At 37.3% G+C, this 26,941-nt stretch overlaps 2 long non-coding RNA genes across 2 annotated transcripts in view; both read right to left on the bottom strand.

Annotated features, from left to right (window-relative positions):
- Window positions 1-26,941, bottom strand: part of LOC105525414 — a 104,327-nt gene that overhangs the window by 41,056 nt on the left and 36,330 nt on the right. The window lies entirely within an intron of this gene.
- On the bottom strand, window positions 11,077-25,339 carry LOC105525410. The gene is made up of 3 exons (XR_001003918.1): window positions 25,255-25,339; window positions 19,488-19,567; window positions 11,077-11,389 (listed from the first exon to the last, which is right to left on the bottom strand). It is a non-coding gene; the product is annotated as an uncharacterized LOC105525410 (long non-coding RNA).

Here is a 26,941-nt window from a genome sequence, read left to right as displayed (position 1 = left end):
GACCTCAGCTTTGTCTCCTGCTCCCCATTTAAGGTCTATGAAAATTGAAGCTCAAAGGATGAAAACAAGGGGATCTGAGGCTTTCCTCAACTTTCTCTCCAGGTTCACTATTTATTTTAAGATTAAAAAAAAAATTTATTCAGCATTTTAGAAGTTTCATATTGGGAGGCTTTCTTGGGATAACTAGTCTACCATTTTGTCCAAAACGGAGTGCTACCCTTAGGCACATTACCTATCCCCTCTGTGTCTTAGTTTCTTCCTTATACAATGAGGATAAGAATAAAATCTATAAGTTTGGTGGGGGTAGTCAATGAGGGACTGCATGAAAGCCCCTGGCGCTAGTAAGTACTCAATAAATGCTGATTATTAGAGGCAGCAGTTGTAATGAACTTAATGCCAATAAGGAGAGCACCAAAAAAAATCAATATTATAGAACAATCTCATCTACGAATATAAATGGGAAATTCCTAAGAAAAGTTAAGCCAATGAAACCCAGCAGGGTATAAAGAATACAAAATGGCTAGGTAAGTTTATCCCAGGATGCCAAGATAATTCCTCATCAACATATATTTGTGTGTGTATATATATTGGTGTATATATATATATATATTGCACCATACTAAAATTAAAGGAAAATACTACATGGCATGATCATCCTAATAGTCTATGCATAGAATTTAATCTTCATTCATTGTAATTACTCTCATGAAAGTAGGAGTAACAGAGACCTCCTCAATCTAATAGAGTAACTACATAACACCAAAAGGAAACCTCAGAAATACAGATGAATCTGATTTCCACTGTAGTCACAAAACACAGAAGTCTACTTTCACCATGATTATTCAACATTATACTGGAATTTCTAACCCCGTGCTATCCAATAGAAGTGTATTAAGAGTTAAGAGCTGCATAGGCATTTTTAAATTTGCTAGTAGGCAGAATTTAAAAAGTAAAAAGTACCAGAAGTTAATCATAATAATTTATTTTATTTAACCTGATATATCCAAATTATTATCATTTCAACATACAATCAATTTCAAAATTATTAATGAGATATTTTACATTTTTTAATTTTAAATCTTAAAAATCTGGTGTGCATTTTATACTTCCAGCACAACTCAAAGCAGCTACATTTCAGATGCTCAGTAGGCACATAGGAAAATGTACTGAACTTCATATGTAGTCAGGGAAAAGCATCAGGTTGGCAAACATTAAAAAGTCTGAGAATGTCAAGTATTGGTAAGAAGGAAGATTCTTATATATTGTGGGTAGGAGCACCCTACCATTTGTAGAACAACATGTAATAAATTTGATGTAGATAATATTCAGTCCAATAATTCCACATCTAGATATATACTTTAGGAAAATTCTTCCCCAAGTGTGTAAATAAATATTTTTGATGGATGTCCTCATAAGCTTTGTTTGTAATAGGAAAAGCTATTGGAAACTCTAAATGTCCATAGGTAGAAGAAGGAAAGAGAAATTGAGGTAAACACACACAACGGAATAATACGCCACAGTTAAAATGAACTAAATGTATATGCACTAAGATGGAGCAAGCTCAAAAAAAAAAAAAAAACAGGAGAATTTGTATATTATGATAGAATTATGTCAAATTTTTAAAATGTATAAAAGTTACACATATTTTAGGCATATTCTATAACTAGTAAAAATATAAAAGATATAATGGATGGCTACACAGCATAATAATCATAGTGATGCCTCTCAGAAAGAACAGAGGGAAGGAAATGAGAATGAGAAAGGATGGGAAAATATTACTTTCTTGATTAAAAAAATGAAGCAAATGTAACATGTCATCTGGAAATTTTATTTGATGGCTACATAAGTAGTACACAGTATTGTCCCTAGCACTTTTCTGTATTTTTTAACATTTTCACGATTATAATCATTTAATGCTTCTTGCTATCTGCGTATCATGGATGAAAATTTCTTACTTGCTACACAGACTGAGTCTTTTCCATTAAAAGGAAATTTAGAGGAAATGAAGTCCTACACATGAATGATCTGTGTGTATACCAACACATGGATGCAGATGCGTGAGTGACAGGTCCAGTCTAGTATCTAGATACTTGATCTGTGTCTAGAAGAGTGTCTGGAACATAGCAGTGCCTTAATCAGTACTGAGTCCATGAATGCATGAAGTGTGTTGCACTGGTGGACGGGACCTTCAAGAGTCAATTTGCACCAAGGGAGGTTTGCCACGCTTGTGCTGTGATTAATTAAAACCATGCACTTGGCTTTCCAGATACAGTCAAAGGATTAAATTGGCCATGGGAGGCAGAATGCGATACCTGACCCAGATATTGATTTTTGGTCCAACTGGGGTCTTGGCTTTATGGAAGGAGAAAGGGTATCTAGGCTACAGGGGAAGTGACTTTTTCCCCATGTTACTCTGAACACAGCAATTCCACTTTGGTAGCCAAGTGACAAAGCATGTCACAAGCTGTCATGAGCAGGAGAGAGTTGGAGGAAGGATTTTTCCCTAAGTCCTCAGACACAGCATGGCTTTAGTTCAGCAAGGACTCCAGGAGACTCTGAATTATGGATTTGCCACAGAAAGCTGTTATGTATCTCTACTAATGAAGCTCCATGGTAACTTGGCCTACCATTATATAGGTTTCCATGTCTCCAGATCAAACCACTTTCCCACATAAAACACGTATGTACCATTAAAGCTGATCTAACAGCAATTTATAGGAAGACGGATGAATCGATGAAAGATACGTTAGATTAAGATAGATAGATAGATAGATCTCCTTTTCCCTGTCTGAGAGTTTCACTCTATTAGATAAATTTAGCTGCAAAAGGATTGAACAAATATGCCAAAACTCATGAGAATTCTCTGTTTTAAAAAAAGTAAGATCTTCAGGAATGTTTTTGCAATTAACTATGCTCCATGTATAACAAACCTAAATACGAGAATTGGCAACCGAACCTACAGATACTGTAAAGAAGGGAGTGCTGAGCACTTCACATTGTCTTTTTTGGCACCAAGTTAAAAGGACCAGGATGTGGTTTCAATTTTGGATGTGCTAATTATGTTTGTCAATTGTGAGCTTTGCTTAATTAATTAGTCATACAAATTTAGCTTGAGGTTTTTTTTTTTTTCACATCTAAATCATTACTATAGCAATTAAAAAGCTGCTTTGATTAGCTCCTTTCACAGTATGTAGCACAGCATACTCTTGTCAACTTCCTTTTGACAATCTAGCATTTGGGTACTGTTTGGAGAAAATACATTCTATATGTTTGGGGAAAAATAAAAACCAAGGCAGGTAACCAGAAAAGTGGCCCAGCAGAAGATAAGTCAACAACTATTGCCACTATAAAATACAGACTGGAAATTGTAATAACACATGTTCAGGAGGAATACCCAGGGGTGGAGTGAGAGAGTGCTGAATAAACCAGGGACATGCTTCTTTTGGAAAATTAAGGTGGGGAGACGGTAACAAAGATAAGTCTTTGACTCCCAATCAATGTCAAAACCTATAAAATACTATAGGAACCAAGCTTGTCTTTGTCTAGGACACCTAGTCTGATTCTCATAATCACAAATAAAGGCTATGGGTAGGGGGCTTCTGCCACACGAATCTCTCCCCATGGCCATTTCATACACTAACAAGCCCAACTGTCAGGGACATTGTATGATATTAGGTTGAATTTCCTCTTAATTGATACATAGGCATTACCTTCCCTATGAACCACCCGTGGATGCTATATCACTCTCCTTTCTGCAAAGTGAGAACTTGACACATAGTGGGATTTAATATATTTCCCCCATGCCACACTGAAAATTAGATGCAAATTCAAGAACAAATACAGGATTTTAACTTCCATTCAGAACAATCTGTCAACCAAACCTTCCCATGCTTGCTCCTCACCATTAGCTCTGCAGGTGGGATGATAGTAAGCAACAGCTAATAGGTTATTACATACCCATGATGTTTACAAAACAAAGAACCAACAGCAATTATTTAAAGAATATAATGCCATTTCTCATTTTAAAGTCATCCCTGAGGCTAATAACTTTACACATGTGGTATGTCTCAAAGGGTCGCCAACATCTCTAATAGAATCCAACTGTGGAATAGAAAAAATATTTCATCTAAGAAGTGGATCCTAGCTGTCAAATAAAAAGTTGCTGTTGAATGCTGTAAAGTACACTTTTACACCCATGGAACTCATGGAAAAAATTAGAGTTAACATGGATAAAGGGATTTTAAAAGGCGAGAGAGGGAAGAGTTTCTTCAGGAGTCTCCAATGACAAAAATGTGTGCATTTTCTGAGACCTCCAGAATAAATTACTAAGGTATCCTCAAACAAAAGTGGTTTTGCTATTCAGAAATTCATATGTTCTAAATAAAAGAAATTAAAAATTAAAAAGACATGATTCAGATTTTGCAGTTTCTTTGATACCCAAAATCCTACAGCACTTTAAAAAAATTGAAATTAATTTTCAAACTTTTCTCAATAAATTTGTCCCCCAAAATATCCCAAATAAGTGCATATTTGGATACATGTACACATATATATGCTGAATATATTCCTATTAAATTCTCATATATTTAGGATTTCTCAATACGACTGGTGCTGGATGAGTCCTGAGATCTGGCCCACATCTTCAGGGATCTCCTTTAGCAATTACGTGCACACACACGCACACACACACACACACACGCACACACATACTCTCTCTCTCTCTCTCTTTCAATTTTCTGTCCTTCTGGATCCCTCCCCTGTGCATATTGATAAACTCATGCCTCCCACTTCAGCATTTTCTCAAGCAATCATGCTCTCCCTCCTTCTGCCTTCACAGCCATTCTCCTAAAGGAGATATCTATTCTCACCATCTCCACTTCCTCGCCACTTACTCACTTCTCAGCCCACTGCAATCTGGCTTCCACTGAAACTGATCCTGCTGAAGTCACCCAAGCCTCTCGATTTGCCAAATCAAGTGAAGACTTCCCCATCTATTTTACAAAGTCTCCCTGAATCGTAGACACTACTGATCTCTGCCTTCTCGAAACTCTGCCATCGAGATAACGCTCTTCTCTGCTCTCTCTTGCACTCTCTCACTGTCTCTCACTGTCACCCCAGCTCCCTCTTTTCAGTTTCCATCACTGCCTCTTCCTCCTCCAATATCTCCCTAATTGTTGAATGCCCCAGAGGTTCTTCCTTACCCTCCTCTCTTTCTCCTAGATTCCTTATGGCAGATGCATTCACACAAGCCAGAAGCCTGGGACTTATCCTAACACAACGTCATCTTCATCTCCATATTCACCTCAAGTCCTATTGATTTTGTACTTTGATTTTCTGCCCAGCCTCTCTGCTCTTGAGCCTACTGTCCACACTGCAAACAGAGAGAGATTAAGAAGTAAATCTGGTCATATCACTCTCCTGCTTACCACCTTCTAGTGGTTCTCCCTCACCTATCATTGTGGATTTATAAGTTTTTTAAAAAGGAATCTTTAGGCCTGGTCTGTAGCTCACACTTTTAATCAGACCACTTTGGGTGGTCAAGGCAGGAGGATTGCTCGAGCCCAGGAATTGGAGACCAGTGTGGGCAACACAGTGAAACCTCATTTCTACAAAAAAAAAACTTAAAAATTAGCCCAGCATGGTAGCGCTTGCCTGTAGTCCCAGCTACTTCAGAGGCTGAGGCAGGAGGATTGCCTGAGTCTAGGAGGTCAAAGCTGCCATGAGCCATGATTGTGCTATTGCACTCCAGTCTAGGTGACAGAGCAAGCCTCTGTCTCAAATTTTAAAAAAGGAATTTTTTTTTTTTTTGCACTGGGAGGTAAGCTCTGTGCAGGTTATGCCCGCAAAATGCTCGGCACCTAGTATGTGCTCAATAGACCACTGTTGGGTAAAATGAAATCTTACAATGAAGTCCAACTTGAAGCATGCACACAGTAAAACTGAGAAATTCCCATTAAGACAAGGGTAGGAGCAGAATCCTCCCTGCTTGCCCTGAACATACCCCACCAGTACCCCAGGTACCTCTGTGAACCCCCTACTGATCTACGGCATATCTGGAAAACCAGAAATCTATGTGATAAAGTGTAAGCTTCCTAGCATGGGATAGAGACCCTTGACAAACTAATTTCTACCTACCCTCCAACATCATTTCTGATTGATCTCCATCTTCACCCTTCACTCCAGCCTTGATAGGCTGAATTACTGCCACTCCTGGACAGGCAGGGCTTTGCACATGTAGTTCTTTTCTGCCTAGAATACTCTAACCCTCCTTGGCAGCCTAGAAAACTCCAACTTACTTCTCAAGAGCAGCTCAAAGGTGAAGATTTTCCGATTCCACAAGCAAAATGTATTACTCCCTTAGTGTCATAAATATACCTCATACATATCTTTATTATGTCTTTTCACACTCTATATCATTTTTTGTTTACAGGTTTACTAACTCTACTGGGCTATGAAAGCACAAACTCTTTCTTATTTATTTTTGAAACCCAGGGATTAGCTAATGCCTAGTACCCAGGAGATACTCAATATATGTTTGTATAATAAATGCAATTCTACTGGACTGAATCTTTTTTTTCAACTCATATCCTTTTGGTAATGTCATTTTGCATGTCACAGTGTCCCATGTTAAAAACTGACCAGGTAATCTTCTACTATCTATGTTTCAGCAGAAATGAATAGGGATGAAGACTTGTAGATTCAAATAAATATTTAGAGATAATGTCTTTTTTAAATTTTACTTTAAGTTCTGGGATACATGTGCTGAACATACGGGTTTGTTACGTGGGTATACATGTGCTATGGTAGTTTGCTGCATCTATCAACCCATCATCTAGGTTTTAAACTCCACGTGCATTAGGTATTTGTCCTAGTGCTCTCCCTCCCCTTTCCCCCACCTCCTGACAAGCCCCAGTGTGTAATGTTCCCCTCCTTGTGTCCATGTGTTATCATCGTTCAATTCCCACTTATGAGTGAGAACATGCCATACTTGGTTTTCCATTCCTGTGTTAGTTTGCTGAGGATGATGGTTTCCAGCTTCATCCATGTCCCTGCAAAGGACATGAACTCATTCTTTTGTATGGCTGCATAGTATTCCATGGTGTGTATGCGCAACATTTTCTTTACCCAGTCTATCACTGATGGGCATTTGGGTTGGTTCCAAGTCTTTGCTATTATAAATAGTGCTTGTGAGTCTTTTTAATTTAAATTGAGATGTCTGAGATCTAATGGGTTATTACAACTGTTCTTCTCCTGGGCACTGCTGAAATAATGTCTTGCATCTTAGGTTTTATATAATAAGATAAATAAGATAGGAAAAACATGTGGGTCACATTTGTTCAATATGAGTGAGATCAATAGAGTATAAGAATGTGATCCCTTAGCAGGTTCAGAAGGGGGCCATCTCTTTAATGATATAAAATCGAAAATGAGAAACATCAGATGCAGAAAAGAAAATTTTAGTTAAAGAAAATTTGATAGCAAATTTAACTCAAGCTATGTAAATGAGACTTCCCAGGGAATGAAAAAAATATCTTCTCATTCTCTCCAGCTGGTCTCCAGAGTCGATGTTTCTACAACAATAGTTGCATCAGTTTCCTCACAATTCTGAAACATTTGGGTGCTAAATGCAAACCAGAAAATAAAACTCGGTGTGTTGGTCTCCTGGTAGATGATTTTTGTTTTCCACTTCCAGGGCAGTTTTGCAAATTATGTAGTGGAGAATCATATTCATCTTTGATATATATATATCTCCATCAGATTATGGTAACCAGTAATTTACCTACCATCTTATTAGTCAAAAATATCTGGTATTACTCAAGACTTCTTTCTGTAAGTACCAATGTAATATTCTTGATGTTCACAAAGATGGTATTGCGGGACCCTGAAGTACCCACTAAATCATGGAAGAACAATGAAATCCCTTGAGTTTCAAGTCCAAGTGTACCTTATTGTATGTATTCTAATTCTCTGAAAAATAGGGACTCATGTAGAGCATATATGGTTGTTTGTGTGTGTGTATGTACCTGTGTGTGTATGTATGTAGAATATTTGTTTGTAACACACCCAGTCCACCACCCATAACCCATAATAAAAAACTTACACTAAATCAGTGGTCCCAGCTGATCACAGTGCCTCACACTTATAATCCCAGATACTCAGCAGGCTGAGGAAGGAGGATCACTTGAGGCCAGGAGTTTGAGACCAGTCTGGACAATATAGTGAGACCTTACCTCTAAAAATTTTTTAAAATTAGCTGGTCATGGTGGTGTGTATCTATCGTCCCACCTACTTGGAAAGCTGACATAGGAGGATTGCTTCAGCCCAGGAGTTCAGGGCTGCAGTGAGCTATGATTGTACCACTGCCCTCTAGCCTGGGGAACAAAGCAAGACCTAATCTCTAAAAAAATTTTTTTACATAAATACGTAAATCAGTGGTCCTCCAAGTATGGTCTAAAGACCCTTGAGGAACCTGGAGAATTTGTCAGGAGTTACACAAGGCCAAAACTATATTTATAATAATGCTAAGACATAATTTGTCTTTTTCATTCTCATTCTCTTGCAGATTTGAGTTTTCCAAAGGTTATATGACATGTGATATTGGAACAGGTTGAATGCAAAAACATGGATGAGAATCCAACAGTATTCTACTAAACTAGATATTAAAGAGGTTAACAAAAATGTAAAACAACGCCACTCTTCTCATTAATAGTTTGTTTTGGGAAATATAGTTATATTTCATTAAAATGTGTGATGTATGCTGAAATGCAGTGGGAGAATTTGAGATTTATTGTGCTACCTGAATCTAAGGATTCATGTCTTCTACTTATTCTGGAAAATTCTCACCAATTACCTCTTTAAATATTTTTCATATCCCCTCATTCTCTTTCATCCATCTAGAATATCAGTACAACATATATGTGTTCTTCAAATGCTCACATATTCAATGTTTTTTATATTTTTCCATTCTTGCAACTCTGTGCTGCACTTTAGGTACTTCCCTCAGATCTTTCCAATTTGCTAATTCTTTTTACAACTGAATCTATTTTGGTTATTTAAGTATTCCATTGTATTCTAAAATTTGATTATCACTTCTTTGTTTTTAGAAGTTCTACTTTGTTTTATAAAATCGTCAGGTCATGTTTATGTGTGTGTTCTTATTTACAGTTATTCCTGATATTGTTTCCTTAAACCCTTTAAAAATATAAAACTCGTTTTATATTCTCTATCTGATTGCTCAGTTATCTGAAGTTCCTGGAAGTCTAATAAAGCTGTTTTTACTGCTTGCATTCATACATGGAAATCTGTCTCTTTTGGTATGCAATCTTGGATTGTGAATTTATGTTCAATCAAACCTTTTATCCATGGGAATTGTCTTAGTCTGTTTTCTGTTGCTTATCACAGAATACTGAACCTAGGTAATTTATAAAGAATAGGACTTATTTCTTACAGTAATGGAGGCTGGGAAGTTTTAGGTCAGGGGGCCACATCTGCTGAGGGACTTCTTGCTGGTGGGAACTCTGAAGAGTCCAAAGGTGGTGCAGGGCATCACATGGTAAGGGGACTGAATATGCTAGCTCAGGTCTCTTTTCTTCTTATAAAGCCACCAGTCCCTCTCCTGTGATAACCCATTAATCCATTAATCTATGAATGGATTCATCCATTCATGAGGGCAGATCCCTTATGATCCAATCACCTCTTAAAGGCCCCACCTCTCAATATGACCACATTGGGGATTAAATTTCAACAGGAGTTTTGGAGGGAAGAATATTCAAACCATAGCAGAATCTTAAGTAGCCTAGGATGAAGACAGGAGTCTTTGGAGAGGATTTGCATTTGCCTCTGTTAGGCACCCAAGGTGTCCCAAGGTAGTATGTATTAGAACTCCTATCCCACTTGAGGGCAGGCCTGAGGTTATAAATTCTCAGGACATACTTTTCGTTTTTACTCTGTATGCCCAAGCCAAGCCAGACAATTTGCCTTATTATCTCCTTTTGCTAGTTATTTTTTTCTATCCATCTTTTAGTGCTTGAGGGTTCCAGATTATTGTGAGGATCTTGGCTCCTCTCTACACCTTGCTGAGTCCAAGGTCTTGTCTTCATGTGGCTGTTAAACACCAAGCATCTGACCTGCAACTATAAATGCCCCAGGGCATCAGTGGCTTCAATGTCTGCTCCTCCCTTGGTTTTCAGCTTCTTCATTTTTTGATCCGTGGGGATTTGCCTTGCTTTTTTGCAAGCTTAGTTCTATATATGAGATATTTGTTACATATTGTTTAATATTTTAGGTGTCTTTTTAAGGGGATTTCCCGGTTATCTTGTTTGCCATATTGCTCAGGAATATAAACTGATACAAATTTCTGAAAGATGAAATCCATATACCATGCAACCAAGCAATTTTACACAAAGAAATTTATCCTTTGCATGGAAATTTGGCAACATCTATCAAAATTTAAAATGTACATAACTTTTAATCCAGCATGTCTACTTTCTAGAAATTTATCCTACATATATACTCACACTTATACAAAATGCCATATGAATAATGTTATTTGTTGCAGCAGGCTTTGTGAAAGAATAGAAATTGTCAAATGTCCATCATTAGAAGACTAGCTGAGTAAATTAAACCACTTCCCACAATATTCTGCAACTGTTAAAAAAAATGAAAAACTTCCATATGACCTGATATGGAAAGATGTTTATGGTGTAAGTTGCATGACTTCTTTACATAAAAAAATATAAAATACAAGAAGATGTGCTTGTATATTCATTAAAAGCTGAAAAGATACACAATGGTTAAGGTAGTTTCCTATAGGGATCAGGACTGGGCCATTAAAAGTACCTTACTGCTATATTATTAGTAGTAGTGTTACTAAAGGCTTTTAAAAATAAAGTCCTTCTCCCCAAACTGTTCTGCAACTCTTATCATCTACTACCTGCCTGTCATTCCTTACCTGTCATTTAACCTACCTGTCCTCTGCTGACTTTACTAGGACATTCATTACCTAATGCTCTAAATATGATTTTATAGGCTGAAATAGATAGATTTCATACTTCCATCTGTCCTGAGAAGGAATGGTTTACAGTGTACATAAAGGAGTTTTATATTTTAAATGCCACATCACTGCAGAGGGAAAGGAAGGGCTCGCTGAGAATTAACTGAAAAGCCAGCCCTATTGCTTTGGCTATGTCACAGTTTGATCAGCAGGAGAGACTGATTTCAACATCTGAACCCAGCTGTAGCTTCTGGCTGGAACTCTTGAATTTTCAATGAGCTGCTTTATGTCCAAGGACTAGAAGCTGAGTTAGGCATTTATACAGCTGGGGACATCTTCTGGCATGAGGTTGAAGGTTTTCTTTTGAACATCTTCATTCCTTCATATGATGAACTCCTGGAGATGACAGTGCACAGCTTGAGTTATTTAATTTCCCATTAGATTTAGATGTGCAAATATAACAAAGCCCATGTAATTTCATATACATTCATAGCCTTTCACATACTAAATTGCAACTCTCTTTACTTCATTCTCCTTGAAATAGGCTTCATATTAGTGCTGTGATGAAAGCCAGCCCAGATATTATTCTACATTTTGGATTATAATTTTCACCATATTGTAATGTTAGGGCATAAGTTATTTCAGATATCTTTGTAGTAATTGGTTGCTTTGAAGATATGGACTTTTTTGTGTTTGTTTGAAAAAATGAAGAAAAAGATCAGAAGAAGAGAAAAATTTTCCTTTTAGAAAAATAATTATTTCCTTTTTGAGTTTTTATTCCCATCAAAGTCCATAAGAGTTGACACTGAGCTCTTTGGAAAATGTAGATACACATAAATAGAAATAGCAAAGATGGCAGTTTCTGAAACAATGTAATCTACAGGCACAAGAAGGGAATATTTCTTGATTATTGGCACCCCAAAGTATCTTTCTTTTTTTATTATACTTTAAGTTCTAGGGTACATGTGCACAATGTACAGGTTTGTTACATATGTATACATGTGCCATGTTGGTGTGCTGCACCCATTAACTCGTCATTTACCCCAAAGCATCTTTTATAATAGTCCTCTTCAATGCCATGAGTTTCCTCATTCTTTGTATTTCTCAATCCTCTAATAAAACGCAAACATTTTAGAAAAGATGATCTTTGGAGGCCATGTTCAGTCATTAAATTCTATATCCATCATATCACTTTCCAGTGTGAGAAGCTGAGAAGGACTTCAACACAAGATAGGTAACAAGAAGGTAGTAGACAAGTATGACAAGGAGGTCCATCAGGGTGGCAAAGGAAGAAGGACATTTAGCAATAATGGACCAATACCTATGCATTGAAAAGGTGTTTCACTGAAAAACAGTGAAAATAGAGCTACGAAATAATAGTATCCAGTTATTTAATTTCCTAAATATGGCCAAAGGTACAGTGCAACTGGAAATCATATTGGGAATAAAAACAAATGGGTTTAGTAAAGAAGGTTAGGATTCCAGTTCTGCACATATGATGCTCTGAATAAATATGAAATGGTTTCTTACATGACACACATATGACTTCTGGGTAAAATATTAATCCTCCCAAAATTTAACAAATAGCTAAGCTTAAAAGAAAGTGAGAACTCCCCCAGGTGATGGGAATACAATGGGAACATAAAGCCAGGGCAGTAGGGGAGTGCATGGGTAGGCGATTTAAAACCTAGGAACAGGTCCTAGAGCCTGGGAGCTGGGATTCCACCACCCACAAAAGGCTGCTTCGGGATAGAACAGGCTTGTCCAACCCATGGCCTGCAGGCCACATACAGCCCAGGATGGCTATGAATGCAGCCCAACACAAATTTGTAAACTTTCTTAAAACATTATGAGACATTTTTGTGATTTTTTTTCAGCTCTTCAGCTATCGTTAGTGTTAGTATATTTTGTGTGTGACCCAAGACAATTCTTCTTCCAATTTGGCCCAGGGAAGCCAAAAGATTGGACACCCGTGGGGTAGAAGAAGGAGAGGCGCTGGAACTGAGGCTTCCACATAAAGCCAAGGCCCTTCAAGGGCTGCTCAGACTGGCAATTATCTGCTGTCAGCTGTGAAAACGCCACCCACCAACTCAGCAAAGCAGTAAAGCAGTTTTTACCTGCCTGAAACGTTGAATAGAGAAAATGCCCCTGTGAGACAGCAAGCCATTCAGATACCTTGGCTGAAAGAACTACCTAAGGGTATACTTCAGGAAAATAGGTAACTGAACCCAGAGCAAAGATGAAGTGTGAGAAACAATGAGGAGGTAAGAAACTGGTAAAACACCAACAATAAAATCATTAAGATATGTCTCATTCCATGGATATTAAAACAAGAAAGAACTTCAATACTGGACATGTGAGACTCGGGTTGGATTTCCAAATAAAATCCAGCTATATGCTAATTCTAAGAGCTACGATTAAACCAGAATGACACAGAAAGTTTAAGAATAAATGATGGGGAAATTGGCATCAGAAAAAAATGCTAACCAAGGTGCATTTATATTAATATCAAGCAGAAAAAACTCTAAAGAAAAAACAGTACAGTATCATTAGGAATACATAATGGTAAAAGAGTAATTTACTGAAAGACATAATAATTCTGAATTTATATAAATCTAGCAACATAGCCCCAAAATATATGCAAGGAAAATAGAATTAAAAAGATAAAGGGAAAGATTCACAACCATATTAGATTTTTTTAACATGCCATTTTCATCACAGATAGATCAAAAGACCAGAAATAAGTGAGACTATAAATGATTTGCTAACCCAATTAAGAGACTTCATGCAATGACAATAATTATATAGAATACGACATCCAACATTTTGAGAACTAATATTCTTTTTTCAAGCAAAAATGGAACACATATTAGAACAAAGAAAAATTTCAAAAACTACCAAACAAAATATCACACAAATCAAGATCTCTACTCAAAATATAATAAATTTAGAAAACAATAACAAAAGGTTATTTAAGAATTTTTCATTTTGAAAATTTTAATGTATTTCTTTCTTTTTTTTTTTTTTTTTGAGACGGAGTCTCGCTCTGTCACCCAGGCTGGAGTGCAGTGGCCGGATCTCAGCTCACTGCAAGCTCTGTCTCCCGGGTTCACGCCACTCTCCTGCCTCAGCCTCCCGAGTAGCTGGGACTATAGGCGCCCGCCACCTCGCCCGGCTAGTTTTTTGTATTTTAGTAGAGACGGGGTTTCACTGTGTTAGCCAGGATGGTCTCGATCTCCTGACCTTGTGATCCGCCCGTCTTGGCCTCCCAAAGTGCTGGGATTACAGGCTTGAGCCACCGCGCCCGGCCGAAAATTTTAATGTATTTCTAAATAATCTGAGTCAAAGAAGAAATCGCAATAAAAATTATAAAATATTTAGAACTGATTCACAAAGAAAACACTATATTTCAAAATGTGTGCAGCTAAATGAACTAATCCTGAAACTGAAAATTAATGATGTAGGCGACTCAAAATAATAGGAGAAAGTTGATGAAATGAAAAACTAAATATCGGAGCAGAAGTTAATGAAATGAGAAACAACAGAAACAAATCTTAAAGTTGCTTTTTAAAAGAAATTAACTATTTTGTTATCAGGGCTAATCATGGGGGAAAAACACAAAACATAAACAAAACAGATCTGAAAGTAAAGGGTGAGACAATCACAGATAGAATAGACATTTTTTTTAAATCACAAGAGAACAGCCTAAGTAACTTGATACCAATAACTGGAAACAAAAAATTGAACCATTCTCTAGAAAAATATAACTTACCAAAACAGACTCATGACAAATTGAAAAGTTGAACAGATCTATATCCATTAAAGAATTGGAATTGATCATTAAAAATCTATATCACCCTCTATAATAAAAAAATCACACCATGCTGGATGGTTTTACTGGAGAACATGCCAAACTTCCAACAATCATCATTTTAAAGTTTTTGAGAGAGTACATAAACACGGAAACTCCACTAACTGATTTTAATAAGACTGACATAACTTGGCACCATAACTGAAAAAGTACAGTATTAGAAAGGAAATTTGGCGAGGTGCAGTGGCTCACACCTGTAATCCCAGCACTTTGGGAGGCCGAGGCAGGGGGACTGCTTGAGCCGAGGAGTTCAAGAAAAGCCTGGGCAACATGGCAAAACCCTGACTCTACAAAAAATACAAAAGTTAGCTGGGAGTGGTGGCAGGAGCCTGTAACCGCACCTACTCAGGAGGCTGAGGTGGGAGGATTGCTTGAGCCCAAGAGTTTGAGGCTGTAGTGAGCTGTAATTGTGCCACTGCACTCCAGTCTGGGCGACAGAGTAAGACACTGTCTCAAAAAAAGGAAATTTGTAACTCAGCTCATTTATGAACATATTTGCAAAAGGGCTAAATAAGATACTAGCAGAGCAAAACCAAAAATGTATACTTAAAAAAAATATGTATCATTACCAAGTAGAGTTTATCCCAAGGATTCAAGGCTGTGCTAACATTAGAAAATATTTTAATGTAATTTAACATATTTTTAAAGGAAAAAATTATCTTATTGCATGTACAAAAGTATTATTAAATATATACGTATTTATAATTTTTTTAAACCCTCAGAAAATCAAGAATAAAAGGAAATTTCCTCAACCTGACAAAAGCATACTTTTAAACCCTATAGAAAATATAATCATAATAATGAAACTTTATTAGCATTTCCTTCAAGACAAGAAAGAAGAGAAAAAAAAGTTTGCCATCAGCACAATTATTCGACAATGTGCTGATAGTCTTAACCAGTGGAATAAGACAGAAAAATAAATAAACAAAACTTAATAACAAAGTAATCAAGCAATGATTTGTAGGCAGGTTTGAACGATTTTTAAGGCCTTTGGCGAATTTTGACATTTCTGCACAAAGTCTACCTTTCTAAATTAGAATCCCAAAAACTGCAATTTCCAGGTTCCTTTGCTGTTTGGTGTAGATTTGTAATTTTGATTTTTCCACCAGAGGCACCTATTGGAGGCTTTGATCCAGAACTGGGTTGTAAGTCAGATGTTGTTATAATTATTAAAAACACTCCCTTTCAGACTCAAAAGAGTCCTGAGTTGAACAATAAATTATGCATTTGCTCCACTACATAGGCAAAAAGGCAACATGTAGAGATATATTTGACTGATGAAAATCATGACAGAAGTGGCATGGATCTGGAACTCTTAGCAGTGGAAGAATGGATTTAGTAGCTTCTGTATTACGGTAAAGGACATGTAGTCCTGGTGCCAGCAACCTGTGTTTCAATAAGCATGGAAGGTGACTCTGATGCATGCCTAAGTTTGAGAACTAATGCTCTAGAAAAATTCTTGCCCATGTGTACAAGAATAAATATATAAGGATGTTTACTACAGCACTATTTGTAATACAAAAATAAGTGGGAACAACTTTAGCAGCATCATCAGTAAGGGAAGGGAATGAATGTAAACTGGCTTAGTTGTACAATAGATTCTATATAGTTCTAGTTCAAATGAATGAACTAATCTCCATAGATAAATTTCAAAAACCTAATGCTGAACGGTAAAAGCAAATTGCAAAAGGATATATATGGCATGATAACATTTATTTAAAATTTTGAAACACATAACACCAGAAATTATACATTTATGATATTTACATGTGCTTTTTTAAAACACAAAAACATTGAAGGAATCAAACATATCAATTTCAAGACAGTAGTTACTTCTCAGAAGGAAGGGGAAAAATGTCTTGGGGGCATCCTTTAATATTTTATAGGGCAAGTATGATAGCATTTTGGACAAAGATTCATCAATTTTTGTCATTTCTCTATGCTGTTCTTCATATTTGAAAAATCATAAGTTAAATGGTAAGATACAGGTTTGTTCTTTAAGTTCACTTTCACTTGGTAAATTTGACAGATAAAATGGTTTTATAAAACATCTGGTAATGTTGCAGTGCTTCATTTCCAGGGGCCTATTGCCAGATAGAAACTCAGTCTATAATCAAAGGTGAATACTGTAAACACCTCAATAAATATATATTTTTTGGTTCAGTTTATATTCAACTAAATCCCTGGAATCGCTGGCATTCATCAATATAGGGAGGACAAAATACGTCAATCACAAATGAAAACTATAGGAGTAACACATCTTCAGGACTATCTATATATGAAATACTGAGATCTAATGTTCCTTAAATGAGGATTCTGGGCAAATCTCTTTGTAAAATAAATAATTGTTTTTGAACCTATTTGTAAGTTCCCATTTTCAAATGTTTTATTTTCCCGATATGTTACATACCTATAACAGTTCAAAAGTAGAGTACTCAGTTTTCCAGCATTGTTACCTTTCCACAATACTGAAAGAGTAACTCAAGCATGCTTTGGAGAAATAGAGTTGAAACCTAAGACTAATCTGTCTACCCATCTATTTGCTCATATATCTACTATTTTTTTCCATCCATCTGATGCTCAGGTAATCCCCTGAGATGGCTTTCACATGTCCATTCCAGACTGTTCCAGCATTTTGTATTCAAGTGAAAATCCATGACGGTTAATTTATAAACACTGCATTGACAAATGACAGGTAAGAAATAACAATTTGTAAGAATTGCATTATGTCTAGGATTTTATTAGTCTTGAAAAAATCAACTTAGAATTTCTACTAGGTAACATTAAAATGTATCTGCACACTTACTAAGAACCAGGTTAAAAACAAAAATAAATAAATAAAGTATCACCCATGTGAACTTAAAACACAAAAGTATTTTTACTGATTGTATGTGTATTAAAATTTTATGTATTGCTAATATTTAGCTATTAATACCTACTCAGATATATCAACATTTTGAAGAAACACAAAAGCTGCTAAAGTGTTAAGAACTCTGAGAAATTGTAGGAAAAATGCAAATAAGACATCAGAGAAGGGCTCACAAAGACTAGGAGATTGAAATGGAGCCTTAGGAAAAAAGAAGTCAGAGAAGGAAGAAAAAAGGGAGCTTCTGAAAATGAGAAGAGTAACGTGCTGAAGGGCTCATCAAAGAAAAGTCCCAGATACAAATGCTTCACTAGCTGTAAACGATGAGGACCAGTTTATCATGTAAAATGAGAGTACTAACCTGTAGACTGCATTTCATGGTACTGGGAACCAAAGTTAAGCACATCAAATAAATAAATTAAATATCACGGTGGAATATTTCACTGAAACATCTACTCAGTTATGAGAGCTGTTTTTATTGCACACACGAGAAGCAAAAAAATGTGAAACAATTTATATACAAGAGGGCACAAAGATGAAATCATTGTCTGTATTTAACAATAAACCATGTGACTATTTTGAGTTTAACAATCATACCAATTATGTGTTGTATCTAAGATATCTGATTGTTTATCATGAAATATAAGTGAATATGAATAAAATGTGTTGCTATATTATGAATAACAGAAACTGCTAGAACTACATATGTTCAGTAGTTTATGTCACTAATCTCTAGATATATCAAAAATCATAAGGCAAACTTCCACAGAGTATCACAGATTTGAGGCATAAACAGAGCTTCCCAAAACTTAAAGTAGAAGGAAGATGGTATCATCACAAGCTGAAAATCAATGTCTGTTAGTAGTTGCTTTTCAGCCCTAAACAGATTCATATGTCAGTTTCACTGAGGATATTGACTATGGCATAACCTCATAGGTTTGACTACGTAAAAACCTTCTCTCCCTGAGTTTCTTCCAAAATTAGATAGGAAGCAAATGTGAGAAGTCTTGAACCAAGTGAAATATTAATTAGGTTCATGTACAGTTTGAAGTGTTTGGGGTTTGCTTGCTTTTGTTTCTTGCTAGTGTAAGCCTTTAAATACATACACATTTGTTTCTAAACAAACTGATTTATTAGGTGAATTTTAGTTTTATTTTTGTTGGAGACAGAATGTTATTAGAAAAAAAACCACACACACAAAAAATGTTGAGGTTACATTCCACTCCCCAGAGGCAAACATTTTCAAATATTTTAGCTGTTTCTCTTTGTGGTTATCTTCATATTTCTAAATAATATGTTTAAACTTCTGTATCTTGATTCATCAATTCTGGGTGTTTATTGACTTACTATACCATTTTCCACTTACATCCATTTCCTATCCCCATTTTTCCAACATAAATATATCTATTTTCTTTTTTAATTAAAGCAATATTCAATTTGTATTTACTGGATATTTAAATATCACTCAGTGCTGAGTTAAGTGGTTAACTATGATTACCTCTCCTTTTTGTGCAACTGTTTTTTTTTTTTTTAGTTAATAATTGTTCCTCCTTAAAATTTGCTGAGACTTCTAGACCCTACTACCAATAATAGCAATTCAATTCAACTTTCCACGTGGTAAAACCAATCAGAAGATTATTTTGCCCTAGAGTCCTCCATCCCCCACTTCCAGTTGGGACTAGTTGCTCTCTAGGCCTAAAGTATAGTTGTCATCCTGGGGTTTTCCTTCAGCATCATCCTGAGAATTTCCTACACACCTTTTTTCCTTCCTGAATCTCGTGCCTCCTTTTTGTTGTTTAGTCCCTCATTGTGGTGGAGCACATCATTCTTCAGCTTCCTGAGAAAAGACAAATGGCTAAGGAAGGGAGCTGAGGGGTGTCACCATTCAAAATGCACATTTTAACTGAACCCTCCTATTTCCAGTCCAACATCTCACTCCCTTTCCTTCTTCCTCAGTTTTTAACCTCTTCATGATAGGCTCTGAAATAAAAATTATTTCAGAGAAAGTAATTGTCAAAACTAAAATATATTTCATTTGCAAAAGATAGGATTTGTTGTAGGAAAAATGAATTTATAGGTCCAAAGCTTGGAGTAGTCAGAGTAAAGGGTCTTTACCGTAAGTCATACAGTAGGAAGGATATAAGTTATGAAGTAAGGGCACTTCTCAATACATAGGGTGAAAGTAAAAGCCCTTTCTGAGCTCCAGGAGGGCATCTTGGGCAGCGGGAGGGAAACAAAAAACAAAACAAAACAAAACGAAAAACAAAAAACAAAACAAACAAAAAAGAGAGTAAGAGAGTGGAGACGCAACAAGAGCCTACTTTCTACCCTGCCATCTTGGAATCAAAATCTCAGGGAATGATGGAGACTCACAGACAGGCATTACGAAACAAGTGGGCATGCTTGTGCTCCACTTCTCAGAGCATAGCCCAAGAAGCCGCAATACAGCAGACGGGCAAGGCAAAACATGCTGAGAGGAAGACAGTGCGTCATGGCAGGATGTCACTACATGATACTTATGACTATAGATCCCAGTTACACCCAGAAGATGCCAACACACAACATACTTCCCCAGGAAGTATCAGAAACCACCGAGCAACTCAGATCATCCTGTAGGTACTCAGGAAGACAGGTGAGGAGATGGGAGGAGTTTCTCCTCCAAAGAGTCTGAGTTAAACTGAAAGAAACAGTTTTAATCCAGAATGACTATGTTATCATGAATGGAGAGTTAGTTACAAGTGCAGAAATGCAGGTTAATGCACAAATTGAGTTAAGCTATAGAAAAAAGAGAAGATAACATTTCCGCACATCCATCTGGTAGTGTGTAAACTGCAAGCTGTTAATTAACATTAGTGGTTTGGTCTAGGGTTTAGCAAGAAGTCATGCTCACTTTAATTTATATCCCTGGTTGATGGTCACAGGCTATTTCCTTATAGCAGTTCTCTGCCTTTGAGCATGGGACTTTCATGTCACATGCAGAAAGCCACAATGCAGTGATGGGACAGCATCCTCTCACCTCTATTTCTGTACACACTGCATGTTAGTCATATCTACAATAACTCAAAAATGGCTGTATTTCTTACAGAGCCCTCCCAAACTGAGACGATTACCCAAAACTTGGGTTTACTGGCAAAGAGAGAGGCTGGTGGCTGGCCACTATCTTAGGGGAAGAGGGAAGAATTGCCTACACAGTGAAAGTTTTAAGACCACAGATCTCAAGCCTTAGTTCACATGAAAATCACCTGGCAGGCTTGGTAAAACACAGATTATTGGATCACATTCCCAGAATTTCTGATTCAACAGGTCTGGGGTGGGGACCTGAGAGTCTGTACTTCTAATAAGTTCCCAGGCAATATTGATGCTGCTTGTCTGGGGACCACACTTTGACAGAACGACTGCCTTTAAAATATACTCGAGGCTCAGGTCAAAATCTCCCTTACCTATCAGACTACTAAAGCAAAATAAGTACAGTGTATCTGTCCCTTCCCCCTTTCTGTGCCCAGCTAAGCTACCTGTAGCGGTTAGGAATGCATTCAGCTGCAGATAACAGAAAACCCTTCTACCACTGTTAATCAGGATGGGAAGAGCACAGTGTGTCATAGCAGGATGTCACTGTATTATATTTATGACTAGGGATCCCAGTTACACCCAACGGATGCCAACACATAATACCCCAAGGCAGAAGAGGCTGGCTGGACAACTTCACTGCATTTGGGAGTCAGTGTACAAGGACCTGATATTTCTCGCCAGGAACTACTAAGGAGATAAAGAATTATATGGCAATGGACAATGCAAGGATGGCACAGTTTCTCAGAGAGATCATAAAGGCCCCATGTTCCTGCTAAACTCTGCTCTGCCAATGGCGTTTTGCTATGTCTAAGAACTAGCTCTCTAGAAAGAGTAGGAAAAACTTGATCTGCAGCATTTGCCAATTTCCATGGTGAAAATATTCCCACCATGGTGATGTCACTGAAGGTAGAGTTAGAGAGAAGTGGACACAATACCAGCTCCAGCAGCAGCTCTACCCTCCTTAGGATATAGCTTTGATTCTCGAGGTCTCCACTTTATCTCTCAAGATGGCTGCAGCAGGTCTTGTTATTAAGGAAAATCAAAGGTTTCCCAGCAGCCTAACCCACCAAATTACTGCCTATGTCTTATCAACCAAAAGATAGCTGATGGCTTGTTAGCTGGAAGATGACTAAAGGGAGGGAGGTTGAAGCAGCTAACAAACAGTGTCTGTCCCCACTTCTCTGATACAATTTTCTCTTCAAGGTTGCCCTTAATATAAATCTGACTTCACTTATACAAAGAGGGAGGAAAACATACAGTGATACGCTCTGCTCTCTATTCCTCCCAGAAGTGGCCTGGAGTTACATACCACCATGGGATAGCATAGTTACAAGCAGTATTTTATGGGAGTAGTGTCAGGCTGAGCCAAAGCTGGGAAGTGTACCTGATTTGTTGGTCAGTGTTGTGAAGGCATGGTGAGCTCTTCCAGGCTGACAACACATAGCTGACGTGGCTGAGGATGTAGAAGCTGAGTATGATACAAGACTGTCCATGAAGGGCCATTTTCCTGTTCAGATGATCCCTTTTTTACTGTACCTCACTGAAGTGAAACTGAGTTATTCTAGAACACAGTGGACCAAGAGCAAAACTGTCAGCAGGACTCAGGCAAACAAACTCTTGGCATCCTCCTCAATAAGTCAGATATCCATTCTCTTTTTCCAGAGCCCATATGAAAGGTCTGAGACTCTGAGTGTGGCACCTATTGATTATCTGGTAGCAGAAAAAACAGTTAGACTGAAGCTTGTAAGAGTGGGTATTAATCCTATTCTTTCAATAACTATCTCTGTGACCTCGAACCCGTCACATCTCTTCTCTCAGCTTCAGTTAGCTCATCTGTAATTGAAGGAGTTGAACTGTGTGCCTTTGTCCTATGGGTCATCTGAGCATTTAAGCAGGAAAAGCCGCTAAATATTTTTAGGAGAGTGACAGGGATAAAAATTAGATTTCAACCACACTGCTGTTAATATTAAATGGCTACCTAATCAGACCTCTCTTCCAAATTAATCTGTAATGATTTCGATCATAACTTACAGTTTGTGAAGTGCTTGCTTCTATATTTTTCTCCCATCAACCAATTTGAGGTAAGTAGGGCAGGCATTTTTATCTCCATTATTTTCCTCCTCAGGGTAATGTACAATTCTCACTCTAGGATTCCCATAGTCCACAGCAGCAATTCTCCAAGCATGGTCATAGGCCACTTGCATAAAATCTCTGCAGGACACCTATTACAAATTCCTCTTCCTGGACTCTATTCCAGATCCACTAAATCAGAATCTCTAAGGTTGAGGCCCTGAGATTTGTTTGCACTTTTGACATAACATCTCCATGTGATTTTTATATAACCCAAATTTGAAAATCACTAGTTTAAAAAATATATTTGGGGGTACAAGTGCAGGTTCCTTGCATGCATATATTGTGTGGTGGTGAAGTCTGGGCTTTTAGTGCACCCATCACCTGAATAGTGAACCCAATAGGTAGTTTTTCAATCCTCATACCCCTCCCACCTGTCCACTGTTTAGAGTCTCCAATGTGTAAAGGGAGCTAGCATTTGAGGCCTATTATGTGTCAGGCACTATACTAGCTGCTTCATATGAGCTCTTTCATTCAATACTCATAACAACTCAATAAAGTGCATATATATACACATATATACTATATATCTATATACAGTTTGTCAAAAAACTATTTTGGAGTACTTTTATATTTATGGAAAAGTTGCAAAGACAGCAGTGATAACATACCCCTCACCTAGTTTCATTGCCCCTATTGTTATCACCTTATGTTACCTTGCTTAGTTTGTCAAAATTAAGAAATCAACACAACATTGGTACATTACTGTCAATTAAACTCTCAATTTTATTCAAATTTCACCAGCTTTTTCATTAATGTATTTTTGTATGTTCTATAATCTAGTCCAGGATACTACATTACTTTAGTTGTCCTGTCTCCTTTGTCTCCTCTGATCTGTGACAGTTTCTCATTCTTTTCTTGTTTTTCATCACCTTGACAGTTTTGAGGAGTCCTGGTCAAAGTAGTACAAAATAGTAGAATGTTCCTCATGTTTGGTTTGTCTGATGGTTTTCTCATGATTAGACTGGGGTTATGGGTTTTTAGAGAGAATACAACAAAGGGAAAGTGTCTTTCTCATCACCTAATATCAAGGGGTACATAATATCTATATGATATCACCTGATGATGTTAATAAAGTCTATGCTTGTAATCCCAATTCAACCAAATAGGAAACAAGTTTATCAAGCCTAGTGTTCCATAACTGCTAAGTGGCAGAACCAGGATAAAGTTTCATTTCATTTCTCTGCCATTTTGGTTGCAAGTGACCACTCTAGTTTTATTCTCTTCCCATAAAACCCTCCATTTCAGCTCAATTTGCCATTCTCTGTTGTTTCTTGCTCCCCTATGTTTTCCAAGTCTTTTTCCAAGTTTTCCAAGTCTTTTTCCAAACTCCCCTATGTTTTCCAAGTCTTTTTCAGTGTTCAGCTCAAATCCAATCTGCTCACTGAAATCCTCCATGATCCCCAACACACTCTTCTTTCAGGAAATTCTAGATGCTCCTCTAATCTTCCACTTAGCACATATTGTCTTAACTGGCGTCTTTCCAAGCCAAAAGGAAACAATAATGGGGAGAGACCAGCCTGTATGTGAATCTACTTGCTCCTGAGCTGAATAACATTGGTGTCTTATCTTCTGTAGTCTTTCACACTGTATTCAGAGGAATGCTTCTGTTAAAACAAACTAAATATGGCCTGAGAAGAACTCTGTATTTGAGTCCTTGTGGATGAACTGCAAGCTAACTTAACAGGTAGACAAGATTGAAAACCTAACTTAGGAGTATGTGCCTCTAACAATCGCTGAGTCTTGGCCAATCCCAGCAGCTATACTTCAACCAGTCATAGACTGCTGAGTGTTTAAACTGTGTTCAAATAAGGCAGACATCAAGCTGTAACCAATCCATCTGTTTCTGTACCTCACTTCTGATTTCTGTATGTCACTTTACTTTTTTTGTCTATAAATTTGTTCTGACCATGAGGCATCCCTGGAGTGTCTTTGAATCTGCTGTGATTCTGGGGGCTGGCTGATTCACCAATCGTTCATTGCTCAATTAAACTCCTTTAAATTTGATTCGGCTGAAGTTTTTCTTTTAACACTTCTAAATTGCAAATCTATACCATTACCATGCTTAAGACTTTTCAATGACTCCCTATTATTTACAAAATCCAAATGTCTACCCTTAACATTTAAGGCTCTTATGAGCTAAGGCTTACCCATTATTTCATTTTATCTCTAGCCATCACATCACACTCCACTCCACAATATCCTGCATTCCAGTCATGATGAACTACTGGCGATTTCTAAGTGCCCTGTGACTCTTCTGAGCCCTATGTCTCTGCACATGCTCTATTATCAGTGAAGAGACCATTATAGAAGACTCCGGTTCACCCTGGCTGATACAACAGGGACAACTATAACATTATGTCATAGGCATGTGAAAAGTAGGGAAGTTGTCCAGCAACTCAACAATGCCATCAAAGACCCAGGGTCTTTGTATCCTTTTGCTTTGCCACCCTCAGAAAATGTGATTTGTCCTCAGGTTGGCTCCCTTCATAGTCACAACATGGCTGTGGTAGGTTTAAGCATTCCTTTCAAGCACAGCAATGCCTAGAGACAAAAATAAAAAATAAAAATAAAAGAGCTACCTCTTCCAATGTTTCCCTCTTAAGGTCAAGACACATTTCCAAAGCCCTTCCAGCAGACTTTTTCTTATATCTCATTGGCCAGAACTGGTTCATATGCCTACTCCCCTAAGGTAATCAAACAAGAGGAATGGGCCTACCACAATTATCTTAGACCAATTGGTGCTTATTCCTAAAGGCAGGGATAGTCACTCTCCCTTGGGTCAAGTAGAGGAGGGGACACTTGAGCAAAATGTCAACTCTGCCGAAAGGAAGGTAATTGGTATTTGGTGGGCAGCCAGAGGTACGTGCCACACTGCTGTTACTGCCTTATCCTTCTTGTCTACTAGGCAAACTCCTTCTTATTCTTTAAGACTCAGCTCAAGTATTACCTCTTGCAGGAAGCCTTCTCTGATATAACCAAGCAGCACTGAATGCTGCTTCTTCTGATCCCCCATATTACTGGGTTCATAACTCTGTGATAGCACTTATTACGTACCTATAATTCTGCTACCTTTAGAAAAAGTGAAACCTTGGAAGAAAGCACCATTTTCCATTCATATTTGAGTCCAACTTTGTTGAAGGAAAGAGAAGGGAAAAGAGGAAGAAAGGAAAGTAAGAAAAAAGGAAAAGAAACTCTCAGGCTGTTCATCTGTAAAATAGGGATAATTTTACTTTCTAATTGTTGTAAAGATTACGTAGAATAATATACAGAAAGCACTCAACAGAGTTCTAACACACAGGGTCCTATATATATTTTTAACAACATGGACCTCATTTTGTATTTTTTAATACTATCCTCCCACCCTTTACACACATTTCGTAGCACAACGCTTTGTATAAGTATAGTTGCTCAATAAATATGTTAATAGTTTACCTCAATCTAAAAATAAATTGCAGATTGCTGAACAAATTAAGCAACCAGCTCAGTTTCCATATCTTGCTTTCCTTTATTAGATTTCCTTAAAATTTTTTAATAACATTTCCTAAATATTCTATTAACAGAACTCTTAATAGAAGCTTTCCTGCAACCATCCAAAACCTTAGATCTACACTCTCACCTTGGGCAACCTTTCACTAGACACTCTTTTGTTTTACAGTCTACTCTCATCAGTATTCTGGGCTTCATTTCATATCTGTCCTTCTGAGGTATGCTTCCCTCCCCTTCCTAACACTTCTTTGCTGCTAAAAATAAGTGATGTCCCTTCAGAGCAAAAACACTTGGCAAATCAGTTAGCTTTTATAGGTACAACTTTATACTGGTCTCTGTGAGATTGGGGAATGGATGAATTAACTAAAGGAAGAAGCTCACCACCATCTTCTTCTCTCCATGTACTCCTGCATTCCTCAAAGGACTTTACAAAACCCATGTAAAAATAGCAATGCCACACTCATCAAAAATGCAAAAGCTAAAGGATGCTACCTGAGATTATGCATAACGCTAAAGAGTAAAT

The sequence above is a fragment of the Colobus angolensis genome, unplaced genomic scaffold (genome assembly GCF_000951035.1).
Source record: "Colobus angolensis palliatus isolate OR3802 unplaced genomic scaffold, Cang.pa_1.0 Scaffold531, whole genome shotgun sequence".
Classification (NCBI taxonomy): domain Eukaryota; kingdom Metazoa; phylum Chordata; class Mammalia; order Primates; family Cercopithecidae; genus Colobus; species Colobus angolensis.
This window is presented reverse-complemented; position numbering and strand designations above follow the sequence as displayed.